We start from the raw sequence: 19,033 nt of genomic DNA on the forward strand, positions 1-19,033 counted from the left end.
AGAAAAGGCCAGAAAAAGAATTACTACAACTTTTAGAAATAAACCTCACAAGGAACGATTTTGAATTCAATGGTGACTTCTATTTACAAATCAAGGGGACAGCTATGGGGAAAAAGTTTGCCCCAGCATATGCAAACATCTTCATGGCAGAGTGGGAAACTGCTGCACTAGATAAATGCATAAAGAAACCACTGCATTATTATCGCTTTCTGGATGACATATGGGGTGTCTGGCAACATTCTGAGCAGGATTTTGAGATGTTTCTTAGGACTTTAAATGACCACAATGCTTCTATTAAGCTTAAATCAACCATCAGTAAGACCTCTATTGATTTTCTTGACACAACCACCTTTAAGGGCACAAATTTCATGAATGATCACAAATTGGACATAAAGGTATTCTTTAAACCTACAGACACTCATGCCCTACTATTTAAAACAAGCTTTCATCCCAAACACACATTCGCAGGAATTGTCAAATCTCAGCTGTTAAGATTCCACAGAATCTGCACACAGAAATCTGATTTTGGAACTGCTGTCAAGACGTTATTCTCTGCTCTCTCCACTAGGGGGTACAATTGGTCTTTCCTAAGGGGATGCTTCAAATCATTTTTGCTGACAAAACCAATTGATGTCTCCCCCTTACTTCCAGTGGTCATCACATATGCCCCCTGCACCTGCAAATTAGTCAGGGCTCTTAAGAACAATTTCCAGAACCTGTCTCGGGATGTCCAGACACTCCATACTCACAGAGTGATTGCTGCCTTCAGGAGGCATAAAAATCTGGGTGATCTCCTCATTAGAGCCCAAATCACACCTCTCTCTGTGCCTAGACAGAAACATCAAGGACAATTTTTCCAACACCACAGATTGGTCCGCAGCCACTCCAATGGCCAGGTTTTTCTGTCTTTGTGCAAAGGGACCCCGAGGTCCAAAAACTGTATATATTTGATTACATGCAAGAGATGTGGGATCCAGTATGTGGGAGAAACTGGTAACACACTGCTCACCAGATTCACTCAACACAGGTACAACATCACACGGAAAAAGAACACTCACACTCACCTTGTTAAGCACTTTCTATTGCATGGCTGGGATTCTATCACAGCTACAGCCATTCAAATCAACTCAGGGTGGACAACACAACAGAGGTGGAGAGCTGAGAGGATTTGGATAGCTAAACTAAATACAGTTTATCCAAATGGCCTCAACGAAAAGGGTTATAGGAGGTATTAATATAACAACGTGTATATAGTTAACATTTCATTACTTTCATGTGTGTGTTTATGGACATTTTGTCACTGCTCTGGGGACCTCGCCTTTTTCAGGTCTCACAAGGGAGTATCCTGGCCTTGAAATTGGCCCTAACCCTAACCTCAGTGACCCCCAGAATAATTGACCCCCTGCCCTAAGCCTAACCATTTGCCAATCTGATTGGACACGAGTCTGAAACCCCACTGGTGGGGTCCTGGACGCCTGAGAAGGGAGCAGGTATGGTCTGTGCATTGGAGCACGGCCCCCTTCGGGGACCGTGCTCCCAACTTTGATCTCCCCTAACCGGCCTGTGCCGCCTGACCACCCTCTTGGGTTATTCTGGGACCCCTCACTGTGATGCCCTGTTACAATAAAGGAAAATAAAACACATGTGAATGTATCAACTATAACACCGGTGTAACATTCAGGGGTCATAAGGTCAACTATGTGTGATGGTATGGACTTTGTGCATTACATATCTGTTCTGTTCTATGCTTATGACCAACCTCTATGATGTAGGACAATGGACCATTACATCACTTTATACCAATCATACACTGTATATATCACCTGTGACTTTTCACTATATTGTATGGTCTACTTGTATGTAAATATTTCATATTCTGGACTTTATTGTGTGAGAAAATCTCTCCACAATGTTTAACTGTACAACACTATTGTGGCTGAGTGCAATCTGCCCTCTGTGTTTTAAAGACTTAATGTAAACATGTTCCACACCCGTATTCATGGGTAAAAAAAGTTTCTTTTCCACTCTTACGCCTGACAGTCTGTGTTCCCGATGTCCGTGAACGTAGCACCTGCGCGTGCGACCGTCCACGGCCTTATTGTCACGGCGTCTTTTTGAATTCTGCTGTGGAGACCACTGATTGGCTGCTGAAATGCGGCCACCTTGAATGTTATGGGTAGTGTGGTCCAACCCACTCGCAGACTTTCGTGGACGTTATGCGAGCAACACAAAGCCTGCTCCGGACAATTGTTGGACTTATTATTCTTCGATCACAAGCCAGCCTGAAGAAGGTTCATCCTGAACCGAAACGTCGCGACCTTGGCTTGTATTATATGGTTTTTGTATATATTTTTTGTATATATCTTTTACAGTTTGTTTTATTGAATTTGAGCAATAAAAATACGCTCATTTATCATAAAGTCGGTAGCACGAGTCATCCGTGGGCGCAGCATCGCCTAGCATTACCTACACGACCGGTGGAGAAGAGAGGTGGTAGCTAAAGCCATCAGTGACGGTACAACCATGCCCACGTTCACAACGGATGACCAGTGGACCGTTGTTCGGCGGCGCAGAGACCGGAGAAGAGATCGCGGCTGGGCAGCTGAGGGGTACGCACGCAGGTCCCCCCGCCGCAGCAGTTATCCATCTCGTACAGGTCGGATGACCTACGCGGCCGCCGTGAGAGGAGAACACCGCAACGGTGAGCGACACTTCCCCCACGCACCACAGCGGAGATGGGAGGAAGAACGGCCCGCGACACACCGCTATGCAGCCGAACGGTGGAGCCGCAGAGGAGAGCGCGGCTGGACAGCCGTGGAGGACACACGCAGACCGCCCAGACACAGCAGTTATCCATCTCGAGAGGCTCGGAGAACCTACGCGGCGGTCGTAAGGGGAGAACATCGCAGCGGTGAGCGACACTTCTTCCACGCACCACAACAGAGATGGGAGAGAGAACGGCCCGCGACGGACCGTTATGCAGCCGAACAGAGGGGTCGGGGAGGAGAGCGCGGCTGGACAGCCGTGGAGGACGCACGCAGACCGCCCCGACACACCAGTTACCCGTCTCGAGAGACTCGGAGGATTCATGCAGCGGCCGTGAGAGAGGAGCACCGCGGTGATGATCCAGATTTCTTCCACGCGCCACAGCGACGTCAGAGGGGACGACAGCAGACGACAGGTCGCTTTGCAACCGGACCAGGGAATCGGACCGGACGGGACCGACGCTTTGAACGGAGACCAGCTCAGGACAACCGGTATGTGAGAAACACTCGAATTGAACGAGCTGGTCCTCCTGTTCATAAAATACCGTCGGAGGATCCAGACTTTTCTGCGAAAGTCCGCGTCATTCACAGACTGATCAAAGCTGTACATCACTTAAAGAATGTGACTAATGACAATTATCCTCCTTCGCTAAATAAAATAACACACAATTTAAAGACTGTCATTAAGCCAGCAGTCCCCACGAAAAAAACACAGACCAGGATTGAGGAGAACGCAAAAAATTGGGCCAGCACGACTATGATGATTCTCCGGCAACATTACACTCAGAGTGTGGAGGAGGAGATCAAATGTCTCTCTGAGTTTTCCAAACAGGATTGGGAGGGCCCATTCCAAATAGCCGCCTCCTGGGCTAGGAGGAACCTGGGCCGCCGCCTCCTACCAGACTCTCTAGAACAGGCCAGAGCTGAGATCGTAGCCAAGTGGAGTGACCTGGGACCTACCACTGCGACAGAGGAGGAGGACACCACCACGACAACTACACGGGGGCCAAGTGGTTGTGTGATGAGACTGCAGCAGGACACCATTGAACTCCTTAGCGAGGTAACGCAGCCTAATGCTATTGTCACACAAACCGCCCCGATACAGACCGGCGCTGGTCGGATGGTGACTGTTTCTGCACAGGTGCACGCCCCGCCCGCACCATGCAGAACTTCCAAAACAACAACGGCAACGATGACTGACCACGTCGCGGGGGACTGGTCGCCCTTCGGTGAGACGGAGCAGCAGCCAGAGAGGGAACCAACACCTTCCCCTCCTCTGGAGCCTTTACAACTAACGGAGCCAAATCTAGAGACTCCGAAAGACCAGAGAGTGGGCAGGCTCCTCGCCTCGCTTCAAGAGACAACATGCCAGGAACGACCACTTTCCCCCTCCACCCAAACACCGCAACCTGATCAGGTGTCACACACTGAGGTGCTGGACCTCACACAGGGGGAGTCCACCCCTATTAAGGCAAGACGCATTGGCCCTGTGAAAGGGTTTAAACCACAAACAGCTTCTCACCAGGGCCCACCTCGCAGCGGTTTAGACAGACTCAGCTCCTGTGTGCAAACTCGGCTCCAGATTCAGCCAGCAGAAGGATCACCATCTCCTCCACCATCTCTTCCTTCTTCACCGACCGTACCGGGACAGCAGGTGAGGACCCCGACCAGACATCCCAACACATACAGGAAACTGACAGACTGGCATCTACACGTCGGGGACCCCTGGCTCATCGTCGGCGATTCTAATGTTAGCAAATTGCCTCCCTTTGCAACCGACAGCCTTCAGATTGACAGTTTCCCGGGGGCTAAATGGTGGCATGCAGAGTTCATCCTACAGAAGGCCACTATTGACACTACGGTGACACATCTGATCCTGTCTTTTGGCATTAACAACAGGTCCCAGAGAGACAAAAATGTGCCTGTTCTAGAACTAAAGAGAGTCCTTAAGACAGCCCGGGAGAAATTCCCTGAGGCAGACATTTATGTGCCTGAGGTTAACTTTTCCTCTGCTCTCCCTCAGATCGAACAGGACACTTTGCTGCACATGAACACCTTTATTACAGGTTTAAAAGAGCACATCCCAGCCCTCGCCCCAGACAGCTTCTCCACAGAAGATGATGATGTTCACTGGTCGCTTGAAACTGCAGAGGCAATGCTTCAGCACTGGGAGAAGTATGTAAATGGGGAATCCCCACAAGCCTGAGACGGGAGGGGTCAAGTGATTTACATGTTGTAAATGGTGTTATGAACTTGTCCAAAAAATTCCGTCCTTCCATTGCTCAGCGGACCCTACTGAATAGAGGCCTGACTTTTATCCCCACAAAAGGCTATAACAAAAATCTAAAATTGCAGTGTAAATATGACATTCAGCAGTACCATAGGAGGATCAAATTGGCTGCCTTTTATGGAGATAAAAATGAGTCTCGATCTCAGCCCTTCACTCCAAAATCATACTGGTCACCACCCAACGCTCAGCTTCCATCCCAAATTCTTAATTTGATCAAAACAGATAATGAATATTTTCAAAACCACTTTAATATAGGACGACTTAAGTCCAATTTGACAGTAGAAGAGATAAAGGCCCTAACAGAATTGAAAGGAAACAAACAAATTATCATTAAACCAGCAGACAAAGGAAGCGCAGTCGTAATTTTGGATAGAGAACAGTATTTGGAGGAAGGCTACAGACAATTGAACGACAAAAAATATTATTTGAAACTAAAAAAACCCATTTACCACGAAACAGTACCACTAGTGGAAAAGATTATTAATAATTTGAACCAAAAGAAATTTATAAACCTAAAACAAAAGAACTATTTACTGGGCTCCGCTGAGCCAAGAGGAAGACTTTTTTACATGCTGCCTAAGATCCACAAGGATCCGGCGAAATGGAGTGTCCCCTTTCAGGTGCCCCCAGGACGACCAATCGTTTCAGACTGTGATAGTGAGACGTATTATACAGCTGAATACCTGGATTATTTCCTGACTCCTTTATCCACAAAACATGCAAGCTATATCAAAGACACATATGATTTTGTGGATAAAGTGAAGCAAATAGAAGTCCCCATTGATGCTTTTCTGTTTTCCATAGACATTGACAGCCTTTACACAAACATTGACATTGGTGAAGGCATTGACTCCATTAAGAGAGTCTTTCAAAGATACCCGGATAAGAAAAGGCCAGAAAAAGAATTACTACAACTTTTAGAAATAAACCTCACAAGGAACGATTTTGAATTCAATGGTGACTTCTATTTACAAATCAAGGGGACAGCTATGGGGAAAAAGTTTGCCCCAGCATATGCAAACATCTTCATGGCAGAGTGGGAAACTGCTGCACTAGATAAATGCATAAAGAAACCACTGCATTATTATCGCTTTCTGGATGACATATGGGGTGTCTGGCAACATTCTGAGCAGGATTTTGAGATGTTTCTTAGGACTTTAAATGACCACAATGCTTCTATTAAGCTTAAATCAACCATCAGTAAGACCTCTATTGATTTTCTTGACACAACCACCTTTAAGGGCACAAATTTCATGAATGATCACAAATTGGACATAAAGGTATTCTTTAAACCTACAGACACTCATGCCCTACTATTTAAAACAAGCTTTCATCCCAAACACACATTCGCAGGAATTGTCAAATCTCAGCTGTTAAGATTCCACAGAATCTGCACACAGAAATCTGATTTTGGAACTGCTGTCAAGACGTTATTCTCTGCTCTCTCCACTAGGGGGTACAATTGGTCTTTCCTAAGGGGATGCTTCAAATCATTTTTGCTGACAAAACCAATTGATGTCTCCCCCTTACTTCCAGTGGTCATCACATATGCCCCCTGCACCTGCAAATTAGTCAGGGCTCTTAAGAACAATTTCCAGAACCTGTCTCGGGATGTCCAGACACTCCATACTCACAGAGTGATTGCTGCCTTCAGGAGGCATAAAAATCTGGGTGATCTCCTCATTAGAGCCCAAATCACACCTCTCTCTGTGCCTAGACAGAAACATCAAGGACAATTTTTCCAACACCACAGATTGGTCCGCAGCCACTCCAATGGCCAGGTTTTTCTGTCTTTGTGCAAAGGGACCCCGAGGTCCAAAAACTGTATATATTTGATTACATGCAAGAGATGTGGGATCCAGTATGTGGGAGAAACTGGTAACACACTGCTCACCAGATTCACTCAACACAGGTACAACATCACACGGAAAAAGAACACTCACACTCACCTTGTTAAGCACTTTCTATTGCATGGCTGGGATTCTATCACAGCTACAGCCATTCAAATCAACTCAGGGTGGACAACACAACAGAGGTGGAGAGCTGAGAGGATTTGGATAGCTAAACTAAATACAGTTTATCCAAATGGCCTCAACGAAAAGGGTTATAGGAGGTATTAATATAACAACGTGTATATAGTTAACATTTCATTACTTTCATGTGTGTGTTTATGGACATTTTGTCACTGCTCTGGGGACCTCGCCTTTTTCAGGTCTCACAAGGGAGTATCCTGGCCTTGAAATTGGCCCTAACCCTAACCTCAGTGACCCCCAGAATAATTGACCCCCTGCCCTAAGCCTAACCATTTGCCAATCTGATTGGACACGAGTCTGAAACCCCACTGGTGGGGTCCTGGACGCCTGAGAAGGGAGCAGGTATGGTCTGTGCATTGGAGCACGGCCCCCTTCGGGGACCGTGCTCCCAACTTTGATCTCCCCTAACCGGCCTGTGCCGCCTGACCACCCTCTTGGGTTATTCTGGGACCCCTCACTGTGATGCCCTGTTACAATAAAGGAAAATAAAACACATGTGAATGTATCAACTATAACACCGGTGTAACATTCAGGGGTCATAAGGTCAACTATGTGTGATGGTATGGACTTTGTGCATTACATATCTGTTCTGTTCTATGCTTATGACCAACCTCTATGATGTAGGACAATGGACCATTACATCACTTTATACCAATCATACACTGTATATATCACCTGTGACTTTTCACTATATTGTATGGTCTACTTGTATGTAAATATTTCATATTCTGGACTTTATTGTGTGAGAAAATCTCTCCACAATGTTTAACTGTACAACACTATTGTGGCTGAGTGCAATCTGCCCTCTGTGTTTTAAAGACTTAATGTAAACATGTTCCACACCCGTATTCATGGGTAAAAAAAGTTTCTTTTCCACTCTTACGCCTGACAGTCTGTGTTCCCGATGTCCGTGAACGTAGCACCTGCGCGTGCGACCGTCCACGGCCTTATTGTCACGGCGTCTTTTTGAATTCTGCTGTGGAGACCACTGATTGGCTGCTGAAATGCGGCCACCTTGAATGTTATGGGTAGTGTGGTCCAACCCACTCGCAGACTTTCGTGGACGTTATGCGAGCAACACAAAGCCTGCTCCGGACAATTGTTGGACTTATTATTCTTCGATCACAAGCCAGCCTGAAGAAGGTTCATCCTGAACCGAAACGTCGCGACCTTGGCTTGTATTATATGGTTTTTGTATATATTTTTTGTATATATCTTTTACAGTTTGTTTTATTGAATTTGAGCAATAAAAATACGCTCATTTATCATAAAGTCGGTAGCACGAGTCATCCGTGGGCGCAGCATCGCCTAGCATTACCTACACGACCGGTGGAGAAGAGAGGTGGTAGCTAAAGCCATCAGTGACGGTACAACCATGCCCACGTTCACAACGGATGACCAGTGGACCGTTGTTCGGCGGCGCAGAGACCGGAGAAGAGATCGCGGCTGGGCAGCTGAGGGGTACGCACGCAGGTCCCCCCGCCGCAGCAGTTATCCATCTCGTACAGGTCGGATGACCTACGCGGCCGCCGTGAGAGGAGAACACCGCAACGGTGAGCGACACTTCCCCCACGCACCACAGCGGAGATGGGAGGAAGAACGGCCCGCGACACACCGCTATGCAGCCGAACGGTGGAGCCGCAGAGGAGAGCGCGGCTGGACAGCCGTGGAGGACACACGCAGACCGCCCAGACACAGCAGTTATCCATCTCGAGAGGCTCGGAGAACCTACGCGGCGGTCGTAAGGGGAGAACATCGCAGCGGTGAGCGACACTTCTTCCACGCACCACAACAGAGATGGGAGAGAGAACGGCCCGCGACGGACCGTTATGCAGCCGAACAGAGGGGTCGGGGAGGAGAGCGCGGCTGGACAGCCGTGGAGGACGCACGCAGACCGCCCCGACACACCAGTTACCCGTCTCGAGAGACTCGGAGGATTCATGCAGCGGCCGTGAGAGAGGAGCACCGCGGTGATGATCCAGATTTCTTCCACGCGCCACAGCGACGTCAGAGGGGACGACAGCAGACGACAGGTCGCTTTGCAACCGGACCAGGGAATCGGACCGGACGGGACCGACGCTTTGAACGGAGACCAGCTCAGGACAACCGGTATGTGAGAAACACTCGAATTGAACGAGCTGGTCCTCCTGTTCATAAAATACCGTCGGAGGATCCAGACTTTTCTGCGAAAGTCCGCGTCATTCACAGACTGATCAAAGCTGTACATCACTTAAAGAATGTGACTAATGACAATTATCCTCCTTCGCTAAATAAAATAACACACAATTTAAAGACTGTCATTAAGCCAGCAGTCCCCACGAAAAAAACACAGACCAGGATTGAGGAGAACGCAAAAAATTGGGCCAGCACGACTATGATGATTCTCCGGCAACATTACACTCAGAGTGTGGAGGAGGAGATCAAATGTCTCTCTGAGTTTTCCAAACAGGATTGGGAGGGCCCATTCCAAATAGCCGCCTCCTGGGCTAGGAGGAACCTGGGCCGCCGCCTCCTACCAGACTCTCTAGAACAGGCCAGAGCTGAGATCGTAGCCAAGTGGAGTGACCTGGGACCTACCACTGCGACAGAGGAGGAGGACACCACCACGACAACTACACGGGGGCCAAGTGGTTGTGTGATGAGACTGCAGCAGGACACCATTGAACTCCTTAGCGAGGTAACGCAGCCTAATGCTATTGTCACACAAACCGCCCCGATACAGACCGGCGCTGGTCGGATGGTGACTGTTTCTGCACAGGTGCACGCCCCGCCCGCACCATGCAGAACTTCCAAAACAACAACGGCAACGATGACTGACCACGTCGCGGGGGACTGGTCGCCCTTCGGTGAGACGGAGCAGCAGCCAGAGAGGGAACCAACACCTTCCCCTCCTCTGGAGCCTTTACAACTAACGGAGCCAAATCTAGAGACTCCGAAAGACCAGAGAGTGGGCAGGCTCCTCGCCTCGCTTCAAGAGACAACATGCCAGGAACGACCACTTTCCCCCTCCACCCAAACACCGCAACCTGATCAGGTGTCACACACTGAGGTGCTGGACCTCACACAGGGGGAGTCCACCCCTATTAAGGCAAGACGCATTGGCCCTGTGAAAGGGTTTAAACCACAAACAGCTTCTCACCAGGGCCCACCTCGCAGCGGTTTAGACAGACTCAGCTCCTGTGTGCAAACTCGGCTCCAGATTCAGCCAGCAGAAGGATCACCATCTCCTCCACCATCTCTTCCTTCTTCACCGACCGTACCGGGACAGCAGGTGAGGACCCCGACCAGACATCCCAACACATACAGGAAACTGACAGACTGGCATCTACACGTCGGGGACCCCTGGCTCATCGTCGGCGATTCTAATGTTAGCAAATTGCCTCCCTTTGCAACCGACAGCCTTCAGATTGACAGTTTCCCGGGGGCTAAATGGTGGCATGCAGAGTTCATCCTACAGAAGGCCACTATTGACACTACGGTGACACATCTGATCCTGTCTTTTGGCATTAACAACAGGTCCCAGAGAGACAAAAATGTGCCTGTTCTAGAACTAAAGAGAGTCCTTAAGACAGCCCGGGAGAAATTCCCTGAGGCAGACATTTATGTGCCTGAGGTTAACTTTTCCTCTGCTCTCCCTCAGATCGAACAGGACACTTTGCTGCACATGAACACCTTTATTACAGGTTTAAAAGAGCACATCCCAGCCCTCGCCCCAGACAGCTTCTCCACAGAAGATGATGATGTTCACTGGTCGCTTGAAACTGCAGAGGCAATGCTTCAGCACTGGGAGAAGTATGTAAATGGGGAATCCCCACAAGCCTGAGACGGGAGGGGTCAAGTGATTTACATGTTGTAAATGGTGTTATGAACTTGTCCAAAAAATTCCGTCCTTCCATTGCTCAGCGGACCCTACTGAATAGAGGCCTGACTTTTATCCCCACAAAAGGCTATAACAAAAATCTAAAATTGCAGTGTAAATATGACATTCAGCAGTACCATAGGAGGATCAAATTGGCTGCCTTTTATGGAGATAAAAATGAGTCTCGATCTCAGCCCTTCACTCCAAAATCATACTGGTCACCACCCAACGCTCAGCTTCCATCCCAAATTCTTAATTTGATCAAAACAGATAATGAATATTTTCAAAACCACTTTAATATAGGACGACTTAAGTCCAATTTGACAGTAGAAGAGATAAAGGCCCTAACAGAATTGAAAGGAAACAAACAAATTATCATTAAACCAGCAGACAAAGGAAGCGCAGTCGTAATTTTGGATAGAGAACAGTATTTGGAGGAAGGCTACAGACAATTGAACGACAAAAAATATTATTTGAAACTAAAAAAACCCATTTACCACGAAACAGTACCACTAGTGGAAAAGATTATTAATAATTTGAACCAAAAGAAATTTATAAACCTAAAACAAAAGAACTATTTACTGGGCTCCGCTGAGCCAAGAGGAAGACTTTTTTACATGCTGCCTAAGATCCACAAGGATCCGGCGAAATGGAGTGTCCCCTTTCAGGTGCCCCCAGGACGACCAATCGTTTCAGACTGTGATAGTGAGACGTATTATACAGCTGAATACCTGGATTATTTCCTGACTCCTTTATCCACAAAACATGCAAGCTATATCAAAGACACATATGATTTTGTGGATAAAGTGAAGCAAATAGAAGTCCCCATTGATGCTTTTCTGTTTTCCATAGACATTGACAGCCTTTACACAAACATTGACATTGGTGAAGGCATTGACTCCATTAAGAGAGTCTTTCAAAGATACCCGGATAAGAAAAGGCCAGAAAAAGAATTACTACAACTTTTAGAAATAAACCTCACAAGGAACGATTTTGAATTCAATGGTGACTTCTATTTACAAATCAAGGGGACAGCTATGGGGAAAAAGTTTGCCCCAGCATATGCAAACATCTTCATGGCAGAGTGGGAAACTGCTGCACTAGATAAATGCATAAAGAAACCACTGCATTATTATCGCTTTCTGGATGACATATGGGGTGTCTGGCAACATTCTGAGCAGGATTTTGAGATGTTTCTTAGGACTTTAAATGACCACAATGCTTCTATTAAGCTTAAATCAACCATCAGTAAGACCTCTATTGATTTTCTTGACACAACCACCTTTAAGGGCACAAATTTCATGAATGATCACAAATTGGACATAAAGGTATTCTTTAAACCTACAGACACTCATGCCCTACTATTTAAAACAAGCTTTCATCCCAAACACACATTCGCAGGAATTGTCAAATCTCAGCTGTTAAGATTCCACAGAATCTGCACACAGAAATCTGATTTTGGAACTGCTGTCAAGACGTTATTCTCTGCTCTCTCCACTAGGGGGTACAATTGGTCTTTCCTAAGGGGATGCTTCAAATCATTTTTGCTGACAAAACCAATTGATGTCTCCCCCTTACTTCCAGTGGTCATCACATATGCCCCCTGCACCTGCAAATTAGTCAGGGCTCTTAAGAACAATTTCCAGAACCTGTCTCGGGATGTCCAGACACTCCATACTCACAGAGTGATTGCTGCCTTCAGGAGGCATAAAAATCTGGGTGATCTCCTCATTAGAGCCCAAATCACACCTCTCTCTGTGCCTAGACAGAAACATCAAGGACAATTTTTCCAACACCACAGATTGGTCCGCAGCCACTCCAATGGCCAGGTTTTTCTGTCTTTGTGCAAAGGGACCCCGAGGTCCAAAAACTGTATATATTTGATTACATGCAAGAGATGTGGGATCCAGTATGTGGGAGAAACTGGTAACACACTGCTCACCAGATTCACTCAACACAGGTACAACATCACACGGAAAAAGAACACTCACACTCACCTTGTTAAGCACTTTCTATTGCATGGCTGGGATTCTATCACAGCTACAGCCATTCAAATCAACTCAGGGTGGACAACACAACAGAGGTGGAGAGCTGAGAGGATTTGGATAGCTAAACTAAATACAGTTTATCCAAATGGCCTCAACGAAAAGGGTTATAGGAGGTATTAATATAACAACGTGTATATAGTTAACATTTCATTACTTTCATGTGTGTGTTTATGGACATTTTGTCACTGCTCTGGGGACCTCGCCTTTTTCAGGTCTCACAAGGGAGTATCCTGGCCTTGAAATTGGCCCTAACCCTAACCTCAGTGACCCCCAGAATAATTGACCCCCTGCCCTAAGCCTAACCATTTGCCAATCTGATTGGACACGAGTCTGAAACCCCACTGGTGGGGTCCTGGACGCCTGAGAAGGGAGCAGGTATGGTCTGTGCATTGGAGCACGGCCCCCTTCGGGGACCGTGCTCCCAACTTTGATCTCCCCTAACCCCTAACCCCCCTAACCCTAACCCTAACCCCCTAACCCTAACCCCTAACCCTAACCCTAACCCTAACCCCATTGCCCCCCTCCCCCCTCCCCTTCTAGCCCTAACTAAGGGAGCCCTAAAAGCCTAAGCTAAGAGAAAAAAGACAAGAAAGGTCAGAGAAAAAAAAGACAAAGTACAAAAGGAAAGGATTTACAGGAAGGGGGTGCCATATAAAGAAAAAGAAAAATACAGAACAGGACGGGATGTCTAAAAAGAAGGGGGTGCCATTTAAAGAAGGAATAAAGAAAAGAACACAAGAGAAATAAAGTGAAATGATAAAGAACAACAGAGAGAATAAAGAACAACAGAAATATAAAGAGAAAGATAAAGAATCACAGAAAGAATAAAGAACAAGAATAAAGAAAAACAGAAATACAAAGAGAAAGATAAAGAAAAACAGAAAGAACAAAGAACAACAGGAAAAGATAGAAAAAGGGAGAGCTAAAGCAGAAAAAACTGAGAACAAGAAAAAATAAGAAACAGAAAAAGTTAAGAAAAACAGAAATGAAAAGCAAGAGTATAAAAGGCCCAGAGTGGCGAAATTGAACACAAGAAGCGGGTGGGCCAAGCCTGAAGAAGGCTCAGAGAAGCCGAAACGTCGCGAATGGCCCACCACAGTGCACTACACCCGCTTAGGGTAATTTTTTGATCAGGGGGCACCAATACCAGTCCCATGGATGGACCGTGCACCTAGGTTCCGGCATAGCCGGGCCTATTCTTTCCCCACACCCTAACCAGCCTGTGCCTCCTGGGATTGGTGGTGCCCCTGCCCATTGCCTCTCTCCCTCATTGTGGGGAGCCCCCCACCCACTACCCTGTCCTTACCCTAACCCCATTGCCCCCCTCCCCCCTCCCCTTCTAGCCCTAACTAAGGGAGCCCTAAAAGCCTAAGCTAAGAGAAAAAAGACAAGAAAGGTCAGAGAAAAAAAAGACAAAGTACAAAAGGAAAGGATTTACAGGAAGGGGGTGCCATATAAAGAAAAAGAAAAATACAGAACAGGACGGGATGTCTAAAAAGAAGGGGGTGCCATTTAAAGAAGGAATAAAGAAAAGAACACAAGAGAAATAAAGTGAAATGATAAAGAACAACAGAGAGAATAAAGAACAACAGAAATATAAAGAGAAAGATAAAGAATCACAGAAAGAATAAAGAACAAGAATAAAGAAAAACAGAAATACAAAGAGAAAGATAAAGAAAAACAGAAAGAACAAAGAACAACAGGAAAAGATAGAAAAAGGGAGAGCTAAAGCAGAAAAAACTGAGAACAAGAAAAAATAAGAAACAGAAAAAGTTAAGAAAAACAGAAATGAAAAGCAAGAGTATAAAAGGCCCAGAGTGGCGAAATTGAACACAAGAAGCGGGTGGGCCAAGCCTGAAGAAGGCTCAGAGAAGCCGAAACGTCGCGAATGGCCCACCACAGTGCACTACACCCGCTTAGGGTAATTTTTTGATCAGGGGGCACCAATACCAGTCCCATGGATGGACCGTGCACCTAGGTTCCGGCATAGCCGGGCCTATTCTTTCCCCACACCCTAACCCTAACCCTAACGGGGGACATCTGCCCACTTCATTCGTCGTGAGCGTGCCTCCAAGGGGGTCCAGCGGCTGCTGGGTCCCCTTTCTCTTTCCCAAACCCTTACCGGCCGGGTCCCGGTGGAGTGGGTGATTCCCCTGCCCGCCCTCCCTGCCCTAACCCTAACCACTCCTTCCCTCCTGCCCTTACCCTAACCCCTAAAACCCTCCCTCCCTCCCTCCTAAAAATAAAAAATTAAAAAAAGCCAAAAAATAATGGAAACACGTAAAAGCCACAGAACTGGAAAGGATAAATAAGAAGGGGGTGCCAAAAAAGGAAAAATACAGGACGGGATGTCTATAAAGCAGGGGGTGCCATTTAAAAATATAAAAAGGATAAACAACAACAGAAGGACAGAAAAAAACAAAGAGAGCACAGTAAGAAAAAGAACAAGTTGAGAAACAGAAGTATTAAGAAAGAACAAACAGAGAAAAAGAACAAGTTGAGAAACAGAAGTATAAAGCAAAGAAAGTTAAAGAACAAACAGAGAAAAGTTAAAGAGCAAACTGAGAAAGAAAAGAAAATTAAATCAAAAACAGAAAACCCAAAGTGGGTGGAGACAGACAGTATAAAAGCCGAGACAGGCATGCAACACAAACAGACAGACACGTTGGGCCAGCTTGAAGAAGGCCAAGTTACGCCGAAACGTCGCGACGGCCCAACGATGCGCAGTTGGCCAATTATCACCCTATATGGGCAATTTTTTGAACGGGGGACATCTGCCCACTTCATTCGTCGTGAGCGTGCCTCCAAGGGGGTCCAGCGGCTGCTGGGTCCCCTTTCTCTTTCCCAAACCCTTACCGGCCGGGTCCCGGTGGAGTGGGTGATTCCCCTGCCCGCCCTCCCTGCCCTAACCCTAACCACTCCTTCCCTCCTGCCCTTACCCTAACCCCTAAAACCCTCCCTCCCTCCCTCCTAAAAATAAAAAATTAAAAAAAGCCAAAAAATAATGGAAACACGTAAAAGCCACAGAAATGGAAAGGATAAATAAGAAGGGGGTGCCAAAAAAGGAAAAATACAGGACGGGATGTCTATAAAGCAGGGGGTGCCATTTAAAAATATAAAAAGGATAAACAACAACAGAAGGACAGAAAAAAACAAAGAGAGCACAGTAAGAAAAAGAACAAGTTGAGAAACAGAAGTATTAAGAAAGAACAAACAGAGAAAAAGAACAAGTTGAGAAACAGAAGTATAAAGCAAAGAAAGTTAAAGAACAAACAGAGAAAAGTTAAAGAGCAAACTGAGAAAGAAAAGAAAATTAAATCAAAAACAGAAAACCCAAAGTGGGTGGAGACAGACAGTATAAAAGCCGAGACAGGCATGCAACACAAACAGACAGACACGTTGGGCCAGCTTGAAGAAGGCCAAGTTACGCCGAAACGTCGCGACGGCCCAACGATGCGCAGTTGGCCAATTATCACCCTATATGGGCAATTTTTTGAACGGGGGACATCTGCCCACTTCATTCGTCGTGAGCGTGCCTCCAAGGGGGTCCAGCGGCTGCTGGGTCCCCTTTCTCTTTCCCAAACCCTAACCCTAACCCTAACCCCGTTGTTTTCATTCAAACTCTGTTCTGTATATTCTAATTCTGTTGTTTTCATTCAAAGTCTGTTCTGTACATTCTAATTCCGTTGTTTTCATTCAAACTCTGTTCTGTACATTCTAATTCCGCTGTTTTCATTCAAACTCTATTCTGTACATTCTAATTCCGTTGTGTTCATTCAAACTCTGTTCTGTACATTCTATTTCCGTTGTTTTCATTCAAACTCTGTTCTGTATATTCTAATTCTGTTGTTTTCATTCAAAGTCTGTTCTGTACATTCTAATTCCGTTGTTTTCATTCAAACTCTGTTCTGTACATTCTAATTCCGCTGTTTTCATTCAAACTCTATTCTGTACATTCTAATTCCGTTGTGTTCATTCAAACTCTGTTCTGTACATTCTATTTCCGTTGTTTTCATTCAAACTCTGTTCTGTACATTCTAATTCCGTTGTTTTCATTCAAACTCTATTCTGTACATTCTAATTCCGTTGTTTTCATTCAAACTCTGTTCTGTACATTCTAATTCCGTTTTTTTCATTCAAACTCTGTTCTGTACATTTCTATTCTGTTGTTTTGATTCAAATTCCATTGTTTTTATTCAAACTCTGTTTTGTACATTCTACTTCCGTTTTTCATTCAAACTCTGTTCTGTACATTCTAATTCCGTTGTTTTCATTCTAATTCTGTTGTTTGTTTTAATATTCCATTGTTTTCATTCTAATTCTGTTGTTTTCATTCAAATTCCATTGTTTTGATTCAAATTCAGTTCTATTCATTCTAATTTCATTGTTTTCATTCAAATTCCGTTTTTTTCATTCAAACTCTGTTCTATACATTTCAATTCTGTTGTTTTGATTCAAATTCCATTGTTTTCTTTCAAATTCTGTTCTCTACATTCTAATTCCGTTGTTTTCATTCAAACTCTTTTCTGTATATTCTAATCAGTTGTTTTCATTCAAAGTCTGTTCTGTACATTCTAATTCCGTTGTTTTCATTCAAACTCTGTTCTGTATATTCTAATTCCCTTGTTTTCATTCAAACTCTGTTCTGTACATTCTAATTCCGTTGTTTTCATTCAAAGTCTGTACTGTACATTCTAATTCCGTTTTTTTCATTCAAACTCTGTTCTGTATGTTCTAATTCCCTTGTTTTCATTCAAACTCTGTTCTGTACATTCTAATTCCGTTGTTTACTTTCAAACTCTGTTCTGTACATTCTAATTCCGTTTTTTTCATTCAAACTCTGTTCTGTATGTTCTAATTCCCTTGTTTTCATTCAAACTCTGTTCTGTACATTCTAATTCCGTTGTTTACTTTCAAACTCTGTTCTGTACATTCTAATTCCGTTTTTTTTCATTCAAACTCTGTTCTGTACATTTCAATTCTGTTTTTTTTATTCTAATTCCGTTGTTTTCATTCAAACTCTGTTCTGTATGTTCTAATTCCCTTGTTTTCATTCAAACTCTGTTCTGTACATTCTAATTCCGTTTTTTTCATTCAAACTCTGTTCTGTACATTCTAATTCCGTTGTTTTCATTCAAAGTCTGTTCTGTACATTCTAAATCCGTTGTTTTCATTCAAACTCTGTTCTGTATGTTCTAATTCCCTTGTTTTCATTCAAACTCTGTTCTGTACATTCTAATTCCGTTGTTTTCATTCAAACTCTGTTCTGTACATTCTAATTCCGTTTTTTTCATTCAAACTCTGTTGTGTACATTTCTATTCTGTTGTTTTGATTCAAATTCCATTGTTTTTATTCAAACTCTGTTTTGTACATTCTACTTCCGTTTTTCATTCAAACTCTGTTCTGTACATTCTAATTCCGTTGTTTTCATTCTAATTCTGTTGTTTGTTTTAATATTCCATTGTTTTCATTCTAATTCTGTTGTTTTCATTCAAATTCCATTGTTTTGATTCAAATTCAGTTCTATTCATTCTAATTTCATTGTTTTCATTCAAATTCCGTTTTTTTCATTCAAACTCTGTTCTGTATGTTCTAATTCCATTGTTTTCATTCAAACTCTGTTCTGTACATTTCAATTCTGTTTTTTTTATTCTAATTCCGTTGTTTTCATTCAAACTCTGTTCTGTATGTTCTAATTCTGTTATTTTTTTTCATTCAAACTCTGTTCTGTACATTCTAATTCCGTTGTTTTCATTCAAAGTCTGTTCTGTACATTCTAAATCCGTTGTTTTCATTCAAACTCTGTTCTGTATGTTCTAATTCCCTTGTTTTCATTCAAACTCTGTTCTGTACATTCTAATTCCGTTGTTTACATTCAAACTCTGTTCTGTACATTCTAATTCGGTTGTTTACATTCAAACTCTGTTCTGTACATTCTAATTCCGTTGTTTACATTCAAACTCTGTTCTGTACATTCTACTTCCGTTTTTCATTCAAACTCTGTTCTGTATATTCTAATTCTGTTGTTTTCATTCAA

Source organism: Copadichromis virginalis, linkage group LG16 (assembly GCF_057382275.1).
Source record: "Copadichromis virginalis isolate Kocher_CV1m ecotype Utaka linkage group LG16, C_Virginalis_male_GT1.1, whole genome shotgun sequence".
Classification (NCBI taxonomy): Eukaryota; Metazoa; Chordata; class Actinopteri; order Cichliformes; family Cichlidae; genus Copadichromis; species Copadichromis virginalis.